The sequence below is a fragment of the Tamandua tetradactyla genome, chromosome 14 (assembly GCF_023851605.1).
Source record: "Tamandua tetradactyla isolate mTamTet1 chromosome 14, mTamTet1.pri, whole genome shotgun sequence".
Lineage (NCBI taxonomy): Eukaryota > Metazoa > Chordata > Mammalia > Pilosa > Myrmecophagidae > Tamandua > Tamandua tetradactyla.
Window position 1 is genome coordinate 77,328,422 of NC_135340.1, and position 24,329 is coordinate 77,352,750.

Here is a 24,329-nt window from a genome sequence, read left to right on the forward strand (position 1 = left end):
GAGCTTACTTTGAGCTATGTTTTCTATATATTCCATTGTTTAAAAGTTCCAAACAAGTAAAGAGATCTCATATGAGATGAACCAAGCACATCACTGATTGAGGAAGCTGCAACTTCTCTGACCCAAGACTTTCCTCAGCATTTTCTTAAGCAATTTACCTTTAGGACTTACATAAAAATGGCACAGAAATATTTGGACTCAGGCAGTAAAGGAGTGTTTGTGGGAATTTACACTTGGCTGTCAGAAAAACCATGACTGTAGCTCATTCAAAAATAATTTCAACTTAGAAACAGAAGACTAAATCATTTTTTCTTAGTAGTTGTTGACCTTTTTTGTTTTTCTTTTTTTTCACATGGGCAGGCACTGGGCATTGAACCCGGGTTCCAGCACCCAGGCAGGCGAGAACTCTGCCACCAAGCCACCATGGTCTGACCATTATTGACCTTTGAAATCACCAGTTGCCTCTGTCCTGATCAGAGCTTTGAAAATTTGGTATTTTATATTCAGCATCCCTAACTTGTGTTACTTAGATAAATTTTTAAAATCCAGGGAGAAAGAGAGAATATAACTTTGGAAATGAAAGTAATACAAACAGTAACAGCAATAGCAGCAAATTCTAAAATTAATAACCTATTGGGACCATTTTGAAGGCTTTTAAAAGCATCCTTAAAGTTTTGACAATTCTCAAAACAGGTTGTTTGGATTGAAGGCACTTTTTCTTTTCCTTTTTCCAGTTCAGTTCCTTTTTCAAACACCAGTTATCATATCAGCTACCCCCTAAATAGTCAGTAATGCTTTACCCCAATTGTCTTAGAAAATACCTCTAAGTATACCTGAGAATAGGGAATTTTAACCCCAAACTCAACTGGTTTCAAGAAAGCCCTTGAACTTCTATGTGATTTTGTTAGTGAGGATGCATGTGTCTCTCTGGAAGCCAGTCTTAGAGAACTTTCATTATAATCTCAAAGTAGAAACATTAAGCCTCAAAAAGCTAAGAACTTGTCTCCCAGGATCCCTTTAGGCTTAGGTCTGCAGTAGTGAGGTACATTCAGTCTTGCCTGATCCTGTAGCATGGGCGCTGCATTGGAAAATGCTCTAGGCTATGATTTAGGAGCCATTTATTTTAGTTCTGGCTTTACTATGGACTTATATGAACTTCAAACAAGCTACTTATCCTCTTTTGGCCTCGGTTTGTTCATGATTCAAATGGGAACAGAATGTGTTTCCTACTTACCCAAAAAGCTATTGTGAGAAGAAAATAAGGTAACAAACACTCTTTGAGAAACGCAGAACATCCTAATGAGGCCAAGTGTCACCTGTTGCTTGGTACCCTTGTGTTGTACTGGAGGTTCCCTTGGATTCCACATTCTCTGCTCCTTTCACTATGCCTTTTAGGTGCTTGATTCCTGCAGCAGAGATTGAGATAGAAGAAGGGAAAAGATGCTGATTAGGCATGGGGTCACTTTAAGAAGTTGTTCTTAAGAAGAAAATATTGATAGTTTACTTTTGTAGAGTGCAGTTTTTCAAGGCATCTCACATAAATTGCCACACTTCTTCATCACGACAGACCAAGACAAAGTTGTCATCTTACTTGTTCTATTTGATTTGGAAAATATGCCAGAGAGGTCAGGAGTCCAAGGTCACTTGAGTTGTCTAGGGATGGAGGGGTGCTTGGACTGGCATCTAGGTCAACTGACACAGGGTTCTGAGCTTCTGTCACCATTATCCTTGCGTTTCATCTTGGATGGGAGATACAGAATCAAACATGATAGTGTTTAATCATACACTGAGAAGGTACTCTTCAGCAAAGGAATGAAACATCTCTTTTCCTTGTACAATGATCCAAGAACTGTCTGTCTTCTGTCATGCCTGTTCTCAGATGGGTTTTGACCTTGCTGCTAAGTCTTTTTTTTGCTGCTGACTCTGCTCACTCTCCTACAACTTGATTCATTTAGGCCCCTGTGGGCCCTACTTCGGGAAAGGCCCATCTGGGAGTGCTCAACACATTCCCTTGTCAAGCTGGGTAAAAGAGCTGCACTAGCAGAACTAGAAAACTTCCAAGAGGGCTCTGGCCAGAAGTCAATTTACAATTTTGAGAGCTGTACTTGATCTGGACACTGACATAATGTGCCTGCTGCTTATTACTTTACAAGTGCTGCTAAACATCTTTTTACTCTGGCCCACAGTCATGAATTTCCTAAGCCAGTTTACTGCTCAAATTTTCAACTAATCATTCAACACACAGATGTCTCACATGTACTTATTGAGCACCCAGTATAGGCCAGATGCTCAGGGGAATAAGAAATGAAAGTTGACAAGGCTTGCTCCCAAGCCTGCATCCCATGGGAGAGAGCAATGAAACAGTGATTCCCAGGTGCTTTTGGAGAAGGTTGTGCTAAGGCCTCTGGCCCCAGAGAGGAGAGACTAAGTTGCCAGCCTTAAAGCATTAGTTCCTTGAATGCAGAGGTCTTGTCTATCTGGTTCACTGCTGAATTTCCAGCTCCTAGCCTAGTGTGAAACTCAATACATATTTCTTGATTGAATGACTGAACAACCTCTGTCTGAATTAAGGCCAGGGTTTCCAAGAGAAAGTAATATGTGAGTAAGCCTGAGAACAAGTAGTGTTTCCCTAAGCAGGGAAGAACAGGCACAGTTTGATTATTAGAAGCAGAGAGAATAATTCAAGTAAGAGCACAAAACCATGGAAGCAGAGGGATGAACTTCTTGGTGCACTTCAAATGGTCCACTGTGGCTGGAGTATAGGTTTTTCAGGTACATAGTAGAAGGGGATAACAACAAAAACACTGATGGGTGTCATATATGAAGTCATTATTATAAGTCCCATTTTACAGAGGAGAAAACAAAGACTCAAGAAATTAAATGATTAAATGATTGCTTTAATAATAGCAATGCCCCTTCTATGTGTGGGCATTGTAAGCATTTTCTGTGTATCATCTCATTTCATCATGTGACAAGTTTATGAGGTAGGTGCAATTTTCCCCTAAATTTATTGTTAAAAATACCGAGGCTTAGAGAAGTTAAGTAATTTGCCTGGGACTTTCTTTTAAAGATGGCAGGTTGAGTACACACACTATGGCTTTCCCTTCATGACTTACATCTCAAGAAATGAAAGGAAAAACAATTTTTTTCATCAAAAAATAGGAAGAAATCCCAGCAATACTGGAGGGAGATCCTTGGTGGGCTAGAAGAAATTATGAGAAATATCTAAAAGAAAGCAGCAGGATCTAGAATGAAGTACAAGAAGCTTTGGGCAGAGATCTTCAATGAAGTTGGAAATGGACCTCCTGGTTCTCAGAGGTGTCCTGAGCAGGGAGTCCAGGGATGATGGGCTGGCTGATCAGTGCATGCAGACAGGCTACTGTGTGCAAACCCTTTCCCCCTCCTTGGCAGTAGCAGCAGGCCAGGGATGGGGTGGGGGGTCTGCTTCTAGCTGGAGCATGGCTATGGGGAAGTATGTCATAGATATACAGGGCAGGGGCCTGGATGATTGGCCCCTCAATCTGAGGGTAATCAGGGAGGACATCGCTCCCTGATTACCCTCAGAGGTTCCATTCCTAGTGGTGGGCTCTGTCTCTCACACGCTTTCACTGGAAAAAATCCTGAATTCCAACCACAGCATCAAGTCCTAACCCTCCTCTTGCCCTAAGCTGTCTGTGCACACAGAGTCAACAGTCTAACAAGGAAATTTGATGACAAAGATGAGCCCTAAATTTATTATCAACCAAGGAGGAAGTCACTTATCCCCAGACACCCCTGATTCACTTAATACCTAATAACTGGCAGAGACTTTGGATCTCCATTTTAGGTCTCCAAGGTGACTTCTCTTCCCACTATGCCAAGCCAAGGCTCCTAAGCCTCAGTAATATATACAGCTTTGTTTGGGCCTTCATTCTAGCACTGGAATGAGGCTTTGAAGGCTAAATAGAAAAACTGTATAATTTTATTGTGGTTGGGCTATCGACCCACATTCAACACAAATTCAATGAGTATCCCTTGCATATGCAGGGCTTCCCCGAGCTGAGGCAGGAACAAAGGAACTGCAGGAGAGGCTTTGGAGAGGGTTCAAAGCTGATGGTGGTGGGCTCAAAGAATTGGCCTAAGTAATTAATGAAGAAGTGAAAGGACTCTCTAAAATGGAGTCTCTTGAAGGCAGAAGCAATGAGTGGGGTCTTAGAGGGGGTGGGTAAGGAGAAAGGACAATGCCAGGAATATGAACCAGAGTCTAAAGAAGGGAAGGAACAAGGTATATTAGTGAACAGAAAAGGCACCATGTGACTTAAGGCAGCATCTTTGTGTGGGACCAGAGCTAGATGGAGAGCCTGTTTTTCCCCAATTGTGATGGTGGTTTGGGTGGTATCCTTTCTGGAAGATGGCACAACATGCAAAGTGACTGCCAAGCCCCTGCTTCTCGACCTGGACACAGATTCTCCCGACTCAAAGACAGCTGACCCCAAAAGGTGATAGAAACCCTTCCTGTGACCTCTGAAACTTTCCAAAAGGATGTCTAATCACCATCCTTCCTCCAAGATCACGTTGAGCTATTCAACAGGAAGTCTTTTACCTCCTGTCCTTATTTATTAATTTCATATTTGTGAGAAATGAGAATGTTGTTATCTTCTCTCAAATAGTTTGCTTCTGTAGACGATGTACCGCTTTCACATTTCTATTTTAAAGCTGTGCATGCATCTGTAAGAAGATAGGAGTGTTATGTAATACCTACCATTTTTGTCAAAACCTCATCTCACCCCATTGCCTGATACAGGAGGAAGCTACTGGTGTGAAGTTTGCTGTTTTTTTTTTTTCCTAAGGTGAAGAGTATATTCAGATGGATTTCATACCTCACATTCATAAGCGAGTCCATTTTTAAAAGACTATAGACACTGCACTAATGAAAGATGAAATTCACATCTGTTTTTGGTACAGCATTCCAGCAAGGATTGCACAAATATAGCTGAATGCTCTGCCTTTTCCTTTATAGGTATTTTAAAGAGGTGCCCTAGGGGGAAGCATGCAGATTGATCAACAGAAAACATCTTAAAGAGAGGCAGACGACCAAGAATATTTTCACTTCTAACAGGTTATGATGTTAAAGTGTTAGTACATTAGGAGCTTGTCATCTGGACTATTTCAGTTTATAAATGAGAGCTACAACAGCCACAGGGGATTTCAGGAAGAGAAAAATTACTTCAATAAAAAAAATATTTCTTTGTTAGAATCAGGGCTTTGTGAGAGTTGAGATGGACCAGTCCAGAGCAAGCTAGGACCAGGCCACCCAGTCAGAGCTGCAGTCGCATGCGAAGACCAGGTGTCAAAACATGAGAGCCAGGGCAGGGTTGGGTGGACACATATATGGAAGTATGAGTCTGAAGTTTGCTCTGAATATTGAAACCAGTCTGTGAGATGAAATATCAGGAGGATAGAAGGTATTATTGGACAAAAATCCAGAGAGAAACCAGTTTCAGAGTTTTATCCAAACTCTGGATAAAAGGAGGAGGTAGGAAATGACAGCGCTCCAAGACGAGGGGCAGCAGTTATTAGGAACTTGGTCATGGGAATATTGGTGCTCAGCACCCAGTCGAGCTAAGCTCTGCAGATGTTCCAGGCTGGGTTTGAGCAGGGGGTAAATAATTAGTCAGTAGCGGTGCTGCAGTGAATCACTGAGCACTCGATACAGCTCCATTTGGTGCTACTCTCTGTTGGTTCTGGGTCTGTGTTCCATGCCCATTCCATCTGTTAGCAACTTGAGGGTGAGGCCAAAGGAGCTTGCTTTGGTGTATTAAAAGAACTGGACTTAGATTCCAAATGGACTGTATTTTATGGCATTTATATATGCATTTGTCCATCCAACAAACATTTATAGAGCACTTAATGTATATTGGAGCCCTGGGGCGGGGGGCGGGGATGGACAAAAGTGAACTAGAGAGTTAATGATTCAAAGAACCCACTGACTGGTGACATGAACAGTAAATTACATTACTGTGAAATGCAGCAAGGGCAGTAACAAAGGATTATGAAGGCCCTGGGAAGGCATAGCAAAGACCGCTGATACCCAAATGGAGTCTTGAAAAGTAAGCAGGAGTGAGCCAGATGAAGAGGGAAGAGAGGGCATTTTAGGGAGAAGGAGCAGTATAAGCAAAAGAGTGGCACTGAAATACGCAGTGTGTGCTGAGACCTACAAACAAGTCTGTGTGGTTGGAATTAAACCATGCAAAGCAGGAAGGAGTGAAAATAAGAGTAGAGGCATACACGACGAGCAGATGGAGAAAAATCTTGAATATGTATTATCGAGTTTGGACTTTAACTTTTATTATGAGAAGCCACTGATGGTTTTGAGCATAATGGTAAGGTCAAAGGTGTGAAGTATGACTTGGCACACGGCTGGAGGCAGGAGGATGAAGAGGAGATTGCTGCATTAGTTGCTGTGTTGAACCAGGCAATGGAAGGAGAAGGTGGGGGCAGTGCAGTGTGTTTTAAAAAATATTTTGGAGGTCAGCACAGAATTCCAACTTTGCTACAAACTAGCCTTGTGAGCTTGTGTAAGTGGCTTTATTTTCTGGCCTTAATTTCCTCATCAGTAGAATAGGGACAACATTTCCATAGAGCTGTCAAATGATTAAATTAGGTCACCAATGTACACAAACACTCTGCAACTTCTTTAACAGTCTTCAGGTTGTGGCCATCAGTAAGTTTTCCATAATATTAGTAGACTAGCCCATCTTGTATCTTAAAGACAGTTGATCTGGAGAAATATGTAAATAATGAATGGTTTCATATACTGGTTTAGAAATTAAAAATGTGGCTTTAAAGCCCAGGTTTTAAATGATTTCTATGCTCTTTCTAAAATATATAATTATGTTCTCTGCTCACATAATTCTATCCATTATAAAAGCTGAACATATCACTGTCACATTCATTGCAGGATACTGGCAGAACTTGCTTTACCTAGCAGATGTGTTTCTCAAAATTTTACTTGTAAATTGATCTTAAAGCAAGTCATATCATACTTACTCACACTAGGGAAATGAGGCACTTCAAAGAACCCTCTGGTGGTGACTCCTTTGGGAAAATGAATAATTATCCTTAATTTCTTGGAGGGGTTACATATGAATTTCTATACATCTAAATTGAGGAAGTGGATGAATACATATAAACTATGAAATGTTACTTTTTTCAAATATACCAGAAAAATCCCCTCAACCTATTGCACTTTTTTTTAAAGCAACCATCCATTGTGTCCTACCACCAAATGTGTCAAATACCACTTGCATTAGTCTTCTTCATCTTTGTCACAGACCCAGTCTCTACCCTTCCGTTACCGACGTGAGATGAATTCCCTTTCACAATATGATCTCTTATGAGACAATAAATTAGAAATTTCCTATTTAGAATCTCGTCAGCATCTAATTGCATTTTGATTTGTTTCATGATGTGCGGTCGGAGTGCTGAGAATTGGACATGGAAAGCCGGGTGAGTCATATTTGCCTAATTATAACTTGCAATTGTAAAACATAATGGTATTAATATGATAAGTGATGCAAACCGATACCGGAAATGTTCAGACAGAAAAGATTCGTGGCAATGAGCGTTCATAACAATATCCATATATGAAGCACCAACTATTTGCCAGGAACTGTACTTGTCACCTTTATATAGAATTTTTCTCTCTTCCCCCAAACCTGGAAGATATTATTATTGCTCATTTTGCAGATGAGGAGATGGAGACCTAGAAATATTAAATAACTTGCTCAAAGTTACTCAGCTAGAACCTGGTAGAGTTGAAGTTATAACAATATATTGTTATAATATAACAACTCACCAACATTATGTTGTGTAATTATATCTCATAATAGCTAACCGTGTATCTCAGTTAGAGATCTGGTTGGGACACTAATTTATTTTGTACCCAGGTTCCTTATATGTCAGAAACAGGTTTGCTCTCTCTGCCTCTGAGATGACTTCTGCCTCCTGATGTTTTTCAATGAAGCTTCAAGAAGGCCTTGAGCTACTTTTGAACAGCCTGGCATTCCACTGCAAATCCCCACAGTCAATGAAATCCAACTTGAAATCCAAGAATAGCTAAACCTCTACTTCGGTCCCAAGAGCCATTTCATTTACTGAAATACTTACCACACTACCATCCAATTACTATGTAAAACACCTTGGGATACCATTAATACAAAAGGTTATATATTCTAAAACCCAAATGTCATTTTGTATTAGACATTTTCTTAAGGGCTACTTATCTCAGGATGAATTCCAAGAATGAGTGCTTAATAATTATTTTGCATTTAAACAACCTACTTATGAATTCCAGGGATACACTGTGTCACAGTACGGCTTCTGCAGGATATGGCAATTATTATAAATGCTGGTGGATTAACTGCTACCGCATTGCAGCCTGACAAAATGACACATCTGTATTAGATCACTGGTAGGTCATCAGGCAAAATCCTTCCTCCCCCAACAGAAAAGAGGGTTGTGGGGAATGTTTCTCAACTGAGCAAGAAATAATATGAAACTCACAAGACTGAACCCACATATGTAGAACACCCAATATTGGACCCAGTCACTGACATTTTTAACATTTGGTGAATTGCAATGCAAACAATTTCCTCTTCGAAAGCGTTAGGAGGAAGATTTTTAAAAGCCAAGGTACGTTATATAGGCTTCTCATGAATTTGACTTAAAGTTCAACTCAACTATAGTAATTTGAGTTTAGATCCATTTAGATTTATGAAGTTCATTTTCACAACAATAAGCCAGAAAGGAGGGACACACCCCAATCAAGATGGTGGAGGGACCCACCTCAATTACGATGGTGGAGTGAGATGCTTCAGGGCTCCATTCCCTCCATAAATAAACAACCAACGAGAATGGGCATAAAGGCAGAAACATCTTTCTAAAAGCTCCAGAAAACAGTTAAAGGGCTGCAGTAACAGGGTATGTGCTGAATCAAGAAAACAACAAATTAAAAGCGGTCAGATAGCATGACATCCTGGCTGGCCCCTTACCCAGTTGTCACAAATTCAGTGTGATGCTGGCTGTGTTCCCACTACAGAATTCTGGTTCCAGTTCTGAAGTGAGCAGAGTAACTTTTGCACACATGCTAGGAGCAGGTATGTCTGGCCCAATCTGTCCAGTGTTGGCCTGAGGGCCTCACTGTCCCAGAACTTGCCCTGAGTGCAGAAGGCAGCTCTGCAAGCTCTCCAACACAATGCTGAAACCTCAAGTCATGCTGCCTGCGGCAAGAGATTGCTAGTTCTAGTACATATGGTGTGCAGTGCCCAGGACTGTGAGGAAATTGTTTCCTAGATAAGAGGGGACATTCAAAACTGTGAAAACAGAGAAATTCCTAGGACCACAAGTGCATACCCAAGAGAAGAGATGCAGAAAGGATCAGTTAGACTCCTATGCTTTGGCCTGGAACTATTCTTCAAACTCATTGTATGGAAAAGCCCCATAGGAGAGTATGGCGCAGGTCCCAAAGACGGGAAAGGTATTTTTTTCTCCTCATTCCTCTTTCCTTCCACCTTCCTTCTCCTTCTCTTTCCCCTCTCTCCCACCCTCCTCCTCTTTATTCTCCTCTCCTGGCATTCAAGGAATGCTCTCTCACAACACTAGCTTAAGGCACACATACCTTAGAGTTAAATTCCAGTTGTTACACACTAAAATATTGAAGTGTACAAGTTTTAACAAAAGATTAAAAACATACAAAGAAACAGGAAGTGATGGCCCAGACAAAGGAGACTATTAAAATATTAGAAATCATTAGTGAGGAGGATCAGACCTGGGACATTTCAAACAAAGACTTTAAAAAAATGGTCCTAAATAAGCTCAAAGAGCTAAAGGAAAACATGAACAAAGAACTAAAGGAAATCATGAAAATGATAGATGAACCCAAAAAAATTACCAATAGAGAGGTGGAAATTATGAAAAGAAAACAAATAGAGCTGACAACATACTGACAGAAATTAAATATTCCTTAGAAGGATTCAAGAACAGATTGGAGCTGGGATAGGAAACAATTGGTGAACTTGAAGGCAAAACAAGTGAAATTATCCAGTCCCAGAAGCAGAAAGGGGAAAGAATGAGGAAAAGTGAACAGCCTGAGGAACTTGTGGGATACCATCAAGCATAACAGAAAGAGAAGAAAGAAAGATAGGGGCAGGGAGAATATTCAAATAAATAATGGGAAATGTTAATATTTCCCAAATTTAATGATTTCCCCAAATTTGGTGACACGAATATAAATATCCAAGACAGTCAACAAACTCCAAACAGGATAAACCCAAATAGACTTATATCACACCATGTTATAATCAAACTGTCAAATGCCAAAGTAAGAGAGAATTCTGAAAGCTATAAGAGAGAAGCAATGTGTCATGTACAAGGGAGCCTCAGCAAGATTAAGTGCTAATTTCTCATTAGAAACCATGAAGACAAAAAAGGAAGTGGAATGAAATATTTAAAGTGTTGAAAGCAAAAACTTGCCAACCAAGAATTCTGTATCTGGCAAACTGATTTTCAAAATTGAAGGCGGGATTAAGACATTCCCAGATAAAGAAAAGATGAAGGACTTCATCATCACTAGAACAACCCTACGAGAAATGATAAAATGAGTTCTGCAAGTTGAAATATGAGGACACTAGACAATTGACTGAAACCAAACGAAGACATAAAGTTCTCCAGTAAGATAATGATAGGGGTAAATATAAATATCAGTACTACTGTATTTTTTTGTTTGTAACCCCTCTTTTTAACTTCCTACCAAGTCTAAAATGCAAATGCACAAAATGAAATGATAAATCGATGATTTTGGACTCAAGGTATAAGTATGTGATTTGTGACAAGAACTACATAAAGGTAAGGGGATGGATGGTTATAGGGACATAGTTTATGTATGCTATTGAAGTTGTTAAGTCAATACCAAAGTAAATGAGATTGTTATAGAGTTGGAATGTGAAATTTAAGCCCCATGGTAACCACAAAGAATATGCAAACTCCTAGGGACAGAAAGTAGAGTATAAATTACCAGGGTTGGGGGGAGGAGCAATGGAGAGTTAATGCAAAGTGGCTGTAGGGTTTTTGTTGGGGGTGGGAGGAAAGTTGAAGTGGTGAATGGTGTCAGGGTACTACAAGTTGTGAACATGATTGATCCCATTAAATAGTGTGCTTGGGAGGGGTTGGTGCTGGGGATTGAATCATGTCCTTCACAGAAGGCACGGTCAGGTCCCAAACCCTGGTCCTGTGTGAGAACCATCGTGAATAAGATCTCTTTAAGATGTCACTTCAGTTAAGGTGTGGCCTAACACTGAATCAGGTTGGGCTTTAATCCGGATTACTAGAGTCCTTTCTAAGAAAATGAAATTTAGACAGAGCAAGAGAGAAGCTCTGGGGAGCAGCTAGGAGGTAGAAGTCAATGGAACTTGGAAGAGAAAGAAGATACCACATGTGCATTGCTATGGGACAGAATCAAAGATTATTGCAGCCAGCCCCAGAATGTCACTCTTCAGGGAGAAAGCATCGCCTCGTTGATGTCTTGATTTGGACTACTTCTAGCTTCTTAATCATAAGTCAATAAATTCCCATTGTTTAAGACCACCCAGTGTATGATTTTTGTTTCATCAGCCAGGAAGTTAAAACAGTTGTGATGGGAAGATTTATGTCGCATAAATGTTTTCACTATTAAAGAAGAAAGAAAAACTAAAGATATAATGCAAATTCAGTGCAATATGTTATACTGGATGGGATCTAAGAATGGAGGGAAAAAGGCTCAAAAGGATATTACTAAGACATAAAACATTGAAATACAGAATGTAAGCTTTATATTAATGTTAAATTTTCAAACTTGATAACTGCAATTAAGGTGATTACATAGGTAACTATCCTTGAACTTGGGAAATGTACATACAAGTATATGTGTTCAAGGAATATGATGTGTGCAACCTGCTCTCAAATGTTCAGAAGAAATATGCATGTATATAGAATAATACGGCAAAGGTGGTAAAATGTTAAATTAGGAGTTCTGGGTATTTGGGGGAGTATGTTGGAGTTCTTTACTACTTATATTGTTTTTGCAACTGTCCTGTAAGCTTGAGATAAAAGGTTAAATAATAATGATAATAATGGAAGAATAGGCCACAATTTTGGAGAAAATAGGATTTGGAGCACAACATACAGATTCATTCCCATGTAGGTATAAGTAAGTGCGTGTGTGTGTGTGTGTGTGTGTGTGTAGGGCTGGGGTTGGCAGGGAAGTTCAGTTAACCTCTTATGAACCCAAATAGCTGAGTTCCATGCAACTTTAATAAGTAACCACTTGGTGATGAACATTTAACAGTCTCATTAAATCATAATTTAAAAGATTGCTTTTTTTGCCCTAGAACAAATAAAACTCTGTTAAATTCTAATAAGGATATTTGGAACAGCTGTTTTGCACTACAGAATGTGTAATGACCTTATAATTGTATTAGATGTGGCATGGAAATGTTTATGTTTCTTTTCTAGTCTGAAATGTGCTCAGTAACAGAAGCCAAAAACAGTGGACTCATTATGAATTCCAAGGGCTCAAGGCCTGCTGTTGCAGAGACAGGAGTTCCTTAATCAGATTGAGATGTGGACGTTGGGTGCTGCTATACCAGAATGAGGCAGGCAAATTTGTTTCCACCTAGTTGGACTCCCTTCTGTGCCTGCCAAGACACCTTGCCCTTTACCTCAAACATCTAAACAACTGCTTGCACTCTCAGACCTTAGAAAAACCTACCATATGATCGTGGACTGTTCGTTTGGAAGGGGCTTAGAACCCAAGCCCATCCCCTAACTCTACTTTCTTCATAAACTTGAATTTCCTCCAGCATGTTAGTTGCATGTCTGCTGTTTGCTCTCCATATCTTCTCTCCAATGTTCGCCCTCCAGGCCCAGGCAGCTGACCTGTTGGATTCCTCCTCTGGCTTTCTGACCTTCTGGCTTTTCATTGAGGTTGGCCAATGAGGGAAGCCCCACAGGAGGAGAGTGAAGTACAGTAAATATTTCCCTGGCTCCTTCCAGGTAGGGTCACCCTGGGTTATGTCTGCCACTCTACCGATTGCCTCAGTGTCTATGGGGAAGCCTTGTCCACACAGTTTTTCTTCTCAGGAGCTGGTAATTGCCCCCTTCCAGGGTTCCTTCAAGCTTTGGTAGGTAACAGTTAGCTAGCTGTTAATAGTCCTGGATACTACTTATAGTAGTGTGCTGGTAAACCAGCTCTCCAAAATCAAGCCACAAACCCAAAGCCTCATTTATAGTGTTTGCAGAGTTCCATGATGTAATATTCCCACCGTGGCCGATTTCAGACTACAAATGTGACATCCCTCAATGTGGAGTTGGGAAGAGGTGTGCACGATAGGCTGTCAGGGGCCAGTTTGAACTGCCAGAGCACAACACTGCTCTTCTACATCCTGCCCACATCTTTTAAATAATTCCTTTATTAGACTCTGCAAAGATTACCCATTTTGAGTGTGCCATCTGTTTCCTCCCAGGACTCTGACTGACACATTCCTTTTCTAAAATGGTGGGTCCTATGCTTAAACATAAGTAGTGAAGGGGAATTCATATTCAAAAAGTAGAACAGTTTCTCTTGCGTCAACCCTGGCTATTAGAAATTCTTCTACAAGTAACAGGGGTATCCTCTTCCCTGTTTCTCCCACTTGGGATATAATTACTTACCCCAGTCTCTTTCTAAAGTACTGGGTACTTAAGCTCATCTTTCTCCCATTAAGGGTCTAATTACAAGTGACCCAGGCTGTGATGCAGTGGCTTTTCACACTATCATTGAGCCCAAGGTTGGGTGACTCCCAACCCCAAACACAGGCAGCCAGCCCAGAGTCCTTCCCTGCTTGGGTCTGGGATGGCTCCTCTGAGCCAGCCACTGCTCCTGGGGGGCCTCCACAGCAACCTTCTCCCCATCCTCTGGCTCCAGCACCTGCTGGGCCTCATACCACTAATGGACTCAGGATGAGAGCTGGTGTCTGATTTCTCCCACCTCCATTCTTCTTCCTTCGAGATCATCTCCCAGTTACTTTAGGCTCTTCAAATCAAATGAATGTTTTCAGCTAATTTGCTCTCACAAGAGAACCCAAGGGTTCAGCAGGCAGAACTTAATGCCCTAGGAAAAGCTCAAAGCAAACATGGTGCAAAGTTATTTATTTCCCTGGACTAAGGACCAGGCCATGCTGCTGCAGTTGCTGTTAGTAGTCACCAACATTTATTGAGCACTACCTTGTGTCTAAGCTGTCTAACATGTTGACTTCTCTATAGCCTTGTATCGGTCATGGTGCCTATCAGAGACATACGGCATATTCAAAGGATATAAGAAGACAGTTTTAAAAAAGGAGCTATTGGGCAGGCAATGGTAGCTCAGTGGTAGAGTTCATGCCTGCCATGCCAGAGACCTGGGTTCAATTCTCAGAGCCTGTCCATGCCAAAAAAAAAAGAGAGAGAGAGATCTATTTACAAAGGTGTGGTTGGGATTAGGGACCCAAAAAAAGGGGTGCCACTGTACCCACTGACAAGCTACAATGGCAACCGTGAGTATCTCCAGGCCTGATGGGCAAGGGAAAGAATGGTGTTTCTGGAATTCAGAGGCAGTCTCCCCACAAGAGGTGTGGCTGAAGACAAAGGCATCACTGCCAAAATTGAGGTCTCAGAGTGCGGGGTGGGTGGAGATTTGGGAGGTCATAAATGGCCTGACTCCTCTCTTCCCATTCTCTGTTGGCCGAGCCCCATCAGAACCTGGAGGGCATGGGAGCTCAGTGATGTAGCCCACACACTTCAGCCTCTTGGGTACCAAACTTGGCAGAAAGGACTGGAAATGGACTTGAGTGTGTGTGGTGGGAGGAAGGGGGAGCATATGGAGAACTCCTGGAGCAAACCTCACAAATTTAAGCAAGGCAATATAGAGGCAGAACTCATGCTTTCAACCACTGTGATCTTCTGCTTTCCCAAGGCTCAGGATGGAGGAGAAAAGGGGAGAAAATGTTTTCTGTTTCCTCCAAAGTACTGTCTTCTTGCCTGTTCTGCCCCCAATCCTCAGAGATGTCATAGCCTTGAAAATCAAAATACAAGTAACTTCTCAGAAGGTTACCCAAGAGTTCTATCTAGGGTAGAATGACTGCTATCTGATGTGGTAGAATGAGACCCTCATTTGAACAAGCTTATATTTGTTCTTCATTCTGTTCCTTGGGGCTACAGAACCCAAGCCTCTGTATTCTTGACCTGGCAGCCTCTTGGGTGCCTGAGGGCAGCACCCTGCCTCTTTGTAGCTCATCTGTGGCACTGGGCCTCCCTCCCTTCAGCGCTCCCTCTGCTGATGGTTTGGGTTGCTTCACCAAACGGAACTCTCTTTTCTACACATGGTCCAATCTATGATTCTCTTGAGTGACGTCTTTCTCTATATGCATATCGGGATGCAGGAGGATTTGTTTTGGAGAAATTTTGAATAGCCCGCCCCCTACCCCCCATTCCCAAATAGGAGGCTCTATGTTTAAAATCTCTCCACATTACACCAAAGCTATAGGCTGAGCCCCCAGTCTTGGGGTTTGTTCACATGAAACTTAACCCCACAAAGGAAGGTCAAGTCTACTTAAAATTTAGGCCTAAGAGTCACCCCCAAGAGAGCCTCTTTTGTTGTTCAGATGTGGCCCCTCTCTCCAGCCAACATGACAAGCAGTCTCACCACCCTCCCCCTCTCTGCGTGGGACATGACTCCCAGGGGTGTGGACCTTCCTGGAAACATGGGACAGAGATCCTGGAATGAGCTGAGACTCAGCATCAAGGGACTGAGAAAAACCCTAGAATGAGCTGAGAATTAACATCAAGGGATTGAGAGAACCTTCTCGACCAAAAGGGGGAAGAGTAAAATAAGACAAAGTGTCAATGGCTGAGAGATTCCAAACAGAGTCAAGAGGTTATCCTGGAGGTTATTCTTACGTATTAAGTAGATATCACCTTGTTGTTCAAGATGTAGTGGAGAGGCTGGAGGGAATTGCCTGAAAATGTAGTGCTGTGTTCCAGTAGCCATATTTCTTGATGATGATTGAACAATGATATAGCTTTCACAATGAGACTCTGTGAATGTGAAAACCTTATGTCTGATGCTCCCTTTAGCTCCTATATCAACAGAAGAGTAGAACATATGGAATAAAAATAAATAATAGGGGGAACAAATGTTAAAATAAATTCAGTTTGAAATAGTGGTAAATGAAAGTGAGGGGTAAGGGGTATAGTATGTATAGTCTTTTTTTTCTCTACTATTTTATTTCTTTTTCTGTTATCCTTTTATTTCTTTTTCTAAATCGATGCAAATGTACTAAGAAATGATGAATATGCAATTATGTGATGATATTAAGAATTACTGATTGCATATGTAGAATGGAATGATATCTAAATGTTTTGTTTGTTAATTTTTTTTTATTAATAAAAAAAAGTTAAAAAAAAAATCTCTCCACATTGTTAAGTACAAACTCCCTCCAGGTAGATTCTACTTCTCTATTGTTAGGGAAAAACTACACATACATCGACTGCATTATTTTAATTCATCAAAATACCTCCCTAAAATGACTACCAAGAACTGTACTAAGCCCTCAGCTTTTATAAGAAAGGTCACTCAAAAAACTTTTTTGCAAGTTTTATAAAACCACCCCCAAAGGCAAAATTGGGTTTTTTTTTTTTTGTTTGTTTGTTTTTAATATCCTTAATGGAGCAAATCAGGGAAGAAATTACCCTTGGAATTTAGTGCTATGAAAAAGTTGGTCTTTCTTGGTAAGTGGGTCTTCCTCCTTGGATAAGCTAGTGAGAGCTCTGCAAGTTATCACTTTCTCTTTTGGCCTTGACTTACAGGAAGCTCCAAGCTAATTTGTTTTATTTTCTTTTTTGATCCTTACAACAACCCCATGAGGCCTGCTGAACTATTATTATTTGCATGTTTTCAGATGACATTCAGAGAGGTAAGCTAATTTGGCCCAAGCCACACAGCTCCCAAGGGACAACCCTTGCACCCCATGCAGCAAAGTGAGAAAAGTGATTTCTAGGGCAGACCCTGAGTCTGACTGGTCCCTAACCTGGTGCCTCCCACCACCCGACCTTGGGCAAATCTCCTATCGAAATCCCCCCACCTAACTAAGCTTCAGTGTTCTCATCTTTCAAATAAGATAATACAGCTACCTACTTCATAGAATTCTCTAAAGGATAAAATGAGGTAATTCATGCGAAGAACTCATTTGGTAATAATACCTGACACTCGGTAAGAACCTAATACATGTTAATTATTATTATTATCATTAATATTTAAATTCATGCTGTCTTTATTTTTCTAACAGTAACATTCTTTCTCCCACCCTGTTACCTCTCAGAGACTATAAATAATGTAACCACACTGCATTAAAAAATTAATTTTTTTCCAAACGTATGTTTTCCTCCTTAGCCCGCATGTTGACTTGTGAGGTAGCAGATTCTTTGGTTATAGGATATAATTAGGAAAAGTTGCTGGCCAGGAGTAGGGTTTAGTCCCATACAGATACCACAGAGGAATGGTCTGTGTCAGCAGGCAGAGGAGAACATTTGTCTGATGTTTTTGCCCACGACAGGTGCTCCTGCCCCATCCCAGTATCCTCCCTCTGCTCTTTCAGCTGCTGCTGCCCTTCGTGCCCCCTGCCAGGACCCACTGTATATGGGAAGACACTCCGGTTCAGGACTTAGAAATAAAGCATCAGGTAATTTGGGCAGGTCACGTCCCTTTCCGGGTTCTGCTTCCTCAAATGTAAATAAAGGAAGTGGGTATTGGTGAGAATGGACTCCATGATTTCCTAAATCCAGTGTGACCCCTCAAGACACCTGACTAACAGGTTCCCAGACCCAGCGCTGTTCCACCTTCATGCCGTTCCTGCATTTTCTGGCCTGCCCTACATAATGGCACTGCATCATCTGGGAAGAATAAGAGACCACGAGGATTCATGCTGCTGATAAAGACCTATTGTCAATCACTGACTCTAGAGACGGGGGTTTTGAAGGAATGAGGCACATATTTGCGAAACTTGAAATTCAGGGGGATTTGAGATTGAAGAGAGCAGAATTAAAACGATAATAAAAATAACTTATAATGCCCCATTTTACAAAGAACTGCCTCATAATCTTTCATTCTCTTGACCATCTCTGAGAGGTAGATGTTATAATTCTCATATAATTCTACAGAGAGGTCATGCGACTTGCCCAAGATGACAGAGATAACCATCTGCAGAGTTAAGACCTGGATTTAGACCTAAAAATCCAGAAGATTCTTCTTACACAACACTGCCTCGCTAACAGCTCAGAACATAGTTCAGTTTCCTGAACCATATATATATATGTTAGACATAAAAATCTGACAGACCAGCTTTCCCCATTTTCCAAGACAGTCTGTAGACATGACATAACAAAAAGCTCAGGGTAGAAGAACCATGCCAGATGACAGATACTGCTGAGCTGGCCTGGAGGCCGGATGATGTTGGAACAAGTGGGTTGAATTTCTTTCTAACATTGTTGCCTTAACTTTCAAACTGAAAATAATTACTTCTGCTCACTCCCCACCCATGGGATCCATCAGTTCCCCTGAGGTTTCAGGTTGTGTCTCATGACTGAATTTTGTGTCTGCAGCTTTTGCTCACTCAGGCACCTCAAGCTGTCAAGTGGCACATCATCTTCTCAGCAATGTCACAGTTCCATCAAAGCTGAAGTGCTGTGAGGTCTGTGTGAGAGCCACCATCGAGTGGATCATTGGTTGCAAACTTGGCATGCATCAAAATCATCTGGAAGCCTATTAAAGCACAGATGCTGGGCTCCACCCCCAGAATTTCTGGTTCCATAGCTCTGTTGTGAGGTCTGAGAATTCACATGTCTAAAAAGTTCAGGTGATGCTGATGCTTCTGGTCTGGGGACTACCCTTTGAGAACCATTAATATGGAGGTGAAATAAATGAGCATCAGCATTGCCCAGATTTTGGTGCAACCTTGGCTCAGCCTCTTGGGCAAATTATTAGACCTCCCTGAGGTTTGCATTCCTCAATTTCAAAATAGTGATAATAGCATCTAGTCCACAAAGTTGCTGAAAATGTTAAATGAAATTGTCTATGTACAATCCAGAGGGGAGTTATTCCCCTTAGTCATCAGGCTCCTGGGTCTGTGCAAATAACTGCTGTTTTTGCTCCTGCAAACCTGAGATGGAACTCAGGTTTTTCCAAGACCTTCCTTTCCTCAACAGAAATTAATGTATGTAAAATCATCACCAAGAGTCTGATGGAGATTTTGTAGAGGATGCAGAAGGGGGGGTTGCATATTATTCCAGAAGTGACAACTTGAAATTTCCCCTTCAACATTCCTGTTTTCTGTGATATCTCTCTCTTCGGTCTCTTGGCTACTTTCTTTTATTCCGAAATATCACAGAGCTCCCAAGTATTGCTGGATGTCTTCTCTAAATTGTCCCCAATGTTTAAGGATGCAAAGCAATTTAATTCCCTTCTAACCTTTCCCTTCCTGCATGTACACCCAAACTTGTTTTATAAAACAATGGGCCTCCGGTCAGGTGCAGGCTCCTTCCTGAAGGCAGTTCCTGGCCATCCCTTGTCACTTAAGCTTATCTTTGGCCCCTTAGCCCACATCACAAGCAGCTTATCGGAATGCCCCTCTCCCTTCTGCCACCTCCCTCGAGCTGACCCTTTTTCCAACTAAAGGAATAAAGGGTCATCACTGACTCCACAAGTTATTATATGGTTGTTTCCTCAAAGGAGTAATGGTTTAAGGAATTGTCAAAATGAACACTGTTAGGAACTCATCCTCTTAGCTCAGTCCCACCTTCCCCTAAGGGGTCTGAAAGCATTGACTTCTGAGATCCCTCTTGTGGGCTATTTCTCTCGGGATGTGATTGCCCATAGGTGAGGAGTGGTCTTCCCTCTGTTCTTTTTATGACACCTCCAGCTCCACCTAGCCCCACTGAGCATTGCTCAGTCTCTGCAAGAATCTTTGAGTAAATACTCCAGTGAGAGGATTAAGGCTCTCCTTGAATGAGGTGGATCACATCTCAATTGTAATAACTAATCAAAAGGTCCCACCTACAATAGTTTTACACCCCCAGGAGTGGGTCAAAAGAACCTGATCTGTTCTGGGGTACACAGCTTCACAGTTACACAAACACACATGGCAATGCACCTGGCAGCATCTTCTCCTTTCTCTTTCAGGTTCCACTGACTTCCAGCTTCTTGCTGCTACCCACGGCTTCTCGTGTGTCCAATTTCTTTTGCTTATGAGGATTTCAGCCGTACTGGATTAAGGCCCACCCTCATCTAGTTTAGGCACACCTGAACTAACGACATCTTCGAAATCCCTATTTACAAATGGGTTCACAATCACAGGAACAGGAGTTGGGACCTGAACATGTGTTTTGTGGTGGACATGGTTCAATCCCCAACACCTGAGTACCAAGTCATCTTCTTCCCCTTGGAGGAAAGTATTTCCATCCTCTCACCTATTTCCTACGTGAGATTCTGGTTTCGAATTCTCTAATTTATTTCCTATGTGAAGATTCCTGCCCTCCAAGGGCTGCAGTCATCACCTCCTCCTTCCTCTTATTTAAAATTCCTCACTGAAAAAGACTCTATCCCTGTCTCCTCAGGAGGTGAGGTATGGCCTTTTCCTATAATGTTTGTTATAAATGGCTCCAACTTATTCCAAAGCCTCATTTATCAAACCACATTCAAAATCTCTGTGGCTCTTAGTTTGTCACCATTGTCTTTTGAGTACCAGAATGAAGGCAAAGGCCTCTTCCCTTCCATTGGAACAGTGGCAATCAAGGTTGGAGAGTCTCCACATTACAAATGCCATAGCATCTGAGGTGAAGTTGATGTGGCGGACGTGCATAATCCCTAAGGTTGGATTCAGTACACTTTTCATTAATCTCATTTACTTATACACCCACGCATCTCTTTGTCTCTCCTGCAGCCCCAGAATTATGATTCTCTTGTGATTGGAAGAGCTTAGGGTCTAGGTTAAGAAAATTCATGAATTCGAATCTGATGTGCTATTGACCAGTTTGTTTCATCACTCTGAGCCTGCTTCCTTATCAGAAAGGGATCATAAAATAGGACTCATGCTAACATCTACTTCATAAAGACTTGAGTGAGTATTTGGGGGCTTTTGCAAATATTTGGTTCTTCCAATACACGTTTCCCTTATTTCTAGGTGCACTCAACTATTCCTTTCTTCCTAAGCTTCCTTTTCAGCCAATACTAAGTGTTTGGGTGCAATGGATAGAATCGTATACTCTTTTATCAACTTTACTCTGAGGGACAAGGTTGCCTTGCTCTCTTGGAGGGAAATATATCTCGGTTGTCACATTAATCACAAGTCAACTGGGAGTATGCTATTTACACTTGTGTCACTTCCTTGAGGATTCGATTACTGTAATTGCCTATTGACTATGTGCTCTTCCAGCTTCCACACCAGCTCCAGCAGCTGGGGTGGGGTAGTGGGCAGTGTATGTCATGGTGAAAAAGGAAGCTTCCAACATGTACATTGAAACCTGCTTCTGAGTCTGTCTTCCATCATTCCCCAGTCTTTGGTCAGTGTGCTGATCTTCAAATAGTTTCTTTTACCTTTTTTGGCTCTTTATAAATACACATCCCAGGGTGCAAGGGTAGTTCAGTGGTAGAATTCTCACCTGTCATGCAGGAGACTCTGGTTCGATTCCTGGCACATGCACTTCCCAAAAACAAACAAGCAAACAAAAATTCAACAAATGGTGCTGCAGTAATGGGATACTCACATGGAAAAAAAATGAAATGTGACTCCCTCACCATACAGCATATATATTTAAAAAGCATCCCTGGCCAAGGATAACTCTCTGTATTTTAACCATGGATTTTATGGTCAAATCCTGCCCAATACAATTACCAAATGTTACACAGTGTCTTGTTTAAAGATATTTATTTTCATCTGGAATCGTCTGATGCCCTAACAGTATTTTTTTTTTTTAATTTAAGCTCTCTGCCTCTCTCATGCTGCTTAAATTGATTTGGATGAATCATTTGACTTCTACTGATTTTTCCATTTTCTTTCATTAGAGTTTTTAGGTAGGGTGATAGTGGCAGTTAAGTGTTTGCTTTTTTCGACCAACCAAGTCATGGGCTATGAGATTTCAACCTCAGATGAGGGTCAGGTGCAGACTTCCATTTTCTTCAATTTATAAATTGGCTTGATAGAGGAGCCATGAATGAATATAACTCCTGCCATTTCAGGCATGAGTGCAGTGTTCAACATTCCTGCTGAAAACTCAACCTAAACTTTACACAAGTTGTACCATACCTCAGCTGTCTTCCAGAACTGAATTTAGTTTAAATCACTGCCATCTACTGCGATTGCCCCAGACGAATCTTTTCAGTCATCTAGCTCTCAAATGAAAAGTGCTTCCTCACTGCTTGTTTGATGGAGGGTAATGAGGTGCTGTTTCTACAAGATTACTTACCTGATGAGACAAGAGAACTCAATTGAAAAGACCCAGGCAGGACCCCAGATGGCTCTAGCTAAGCACTTGTGGAGAATTGAGCTAGCATTTTTTTGTGGACAGAAGTCAATGCTTTCTTTCTCTCTTTTAGCCCAAATAAATTAGTGCAGTGTTTTGTCTCCAGAAAATATTCATGCAACTTTTTCTCTCCAGTGCCTAAACCTGTGATTTTCTAACTTCAGTATGCATTGGATTCACCTAGAGAGCTCATTAAAACACAAATGGCTGGTTCCTACCCCTTCAGTTTCTGATTCAATAAGTCTGGGTCCGGGCCTAATGATTTGCTGTTCTAAGAGGATCCCAGGTGGTGATGATGATGATGACGGTCCAGTCACCATGTTTTGAGATTCGCTAGCCAGGACTGAATAAAACCAGAAAGCCATATTGCCGTACGATACCCTCAAAAACTTGGCCCCTCTCTACCATTCCAACCTTATTTTCCATTGCTACCACATACCACGTTCACTCAATCCTGCCCTCATTCACTTATTAAGCAAATATGTGCCTGTACTGCTGAATCCTGTGTAGTTCGTGAAAACAGCAAGGCTCTACCTAACTCTGTCTTCGCTATTGTTGACTTTCCCTGAAATTATGTCTCTCATTGCCTGCCTTTCTATTTGGCTCCTCCACTTCCTCCAAGGTCTATATCAAGCACCAGCTTCTCAATGAAACAAGTCCTTCCCCAGGAAGGAGTTAGACATCCCTATTTTGCCACCACTATACCTTGTACAATTCTCACATTATATTTCAATTGTTCCTTAAAAGTTTTTGTCCCTGATAGACTGTGACTTCCTGAAGCAGAGATTATAGTTCATGTCTCTAATTCTAGAACCTTAGACAATGCCTCATGCAATGGCTGAAGTTTCATGATCAATATATTCTTGTGGACTTGATTATTTCGTGGCAGGACCGCTCGACTCAATCAACTAGAAAATTGGTTTTAAACATAATTTCCCCTCACAACATACACACACTGTTCATTTGGTTGCTTGGAGTCCAATGTGTGTGAAGCTGAAGAAAGAGTTTTTCATCTGCACTTTATTCCATGATCCCAATCCTACATTTCTAATCATCAGATAAGAACTGAGCCAGAAAGAGATGTTTGGCATCATTGTTATATTTGAATAGCGTTTTTACTGCTTTAAAACATTTTCCTATCCTTTATCTTAGTAAATCCTTAAAAGAATCCTGTGACATGTTATGATTTTACCTATAAAGAAATATGTCCAATACAAATAACTCATCACTACAATTGGAAAACGACTCAATACAGTTTCCTATACAATGACCAAGATGTGATTGGCAGTCTAAGGACAGGCACAGAGAGCACAGCAGGAGGTAGGCATTGCTGTGCTGAGAAGAAAGACCCCAGCACTGGACTTAGGACATGTGCTGGTTTGGAAGGATTATATACCCTAGATAAATTATGTTTTGATCCTAATCCATCTTGTGAAGGCAGCTGTTTCTTTTAATCCCTCTTCAGCACTGTAGGTTGGAAACTTGATTAGAGTATGTATATCCATGAAGATGCAACACACCCAATTGCGGGTATTAACTTTTGATTAGAGGGAGATGTGACGCCACCCATTCCAGGTAGGTCTTGATTAGTCTACTGGAATCTTTTAAAAGAGGAAGCATTTTGGAGACAGCAACTGAGGCAAGGGAGAGCCATGAGATCTACGAGAGCCCACGCAGTCAGAGACCTTTGGAGATGAAGAAGGAAAATACCCCTGGTGGAGCTTCAT

The 24,329-nt window shown here is 41.3% G+C and overlaps 1 long non-coding RNA gene across 2 annotated transcripts in view; it reads right to left on the bottom strand.

Annotated features, from left to right (window-relative positions):
* Positions 1-24,329, bottom strand: part of LOC143656207 (uncharacterized) — a 370,650-nt gene that overhangs the window by 42,657 nt on the left and 303,664 nt on the right. For both annotated transcript variants that reach the window (XR_013162430.1, XR_013162431.1), the window contains exon 5: positions 1,317-1,406. This is a non-coding gene — a long non-coding RNA (uncharacterized LOC143656207). The remainder of the gene's footprint in view (positions 1-1,316; positions 1,407-24,329) is intronic.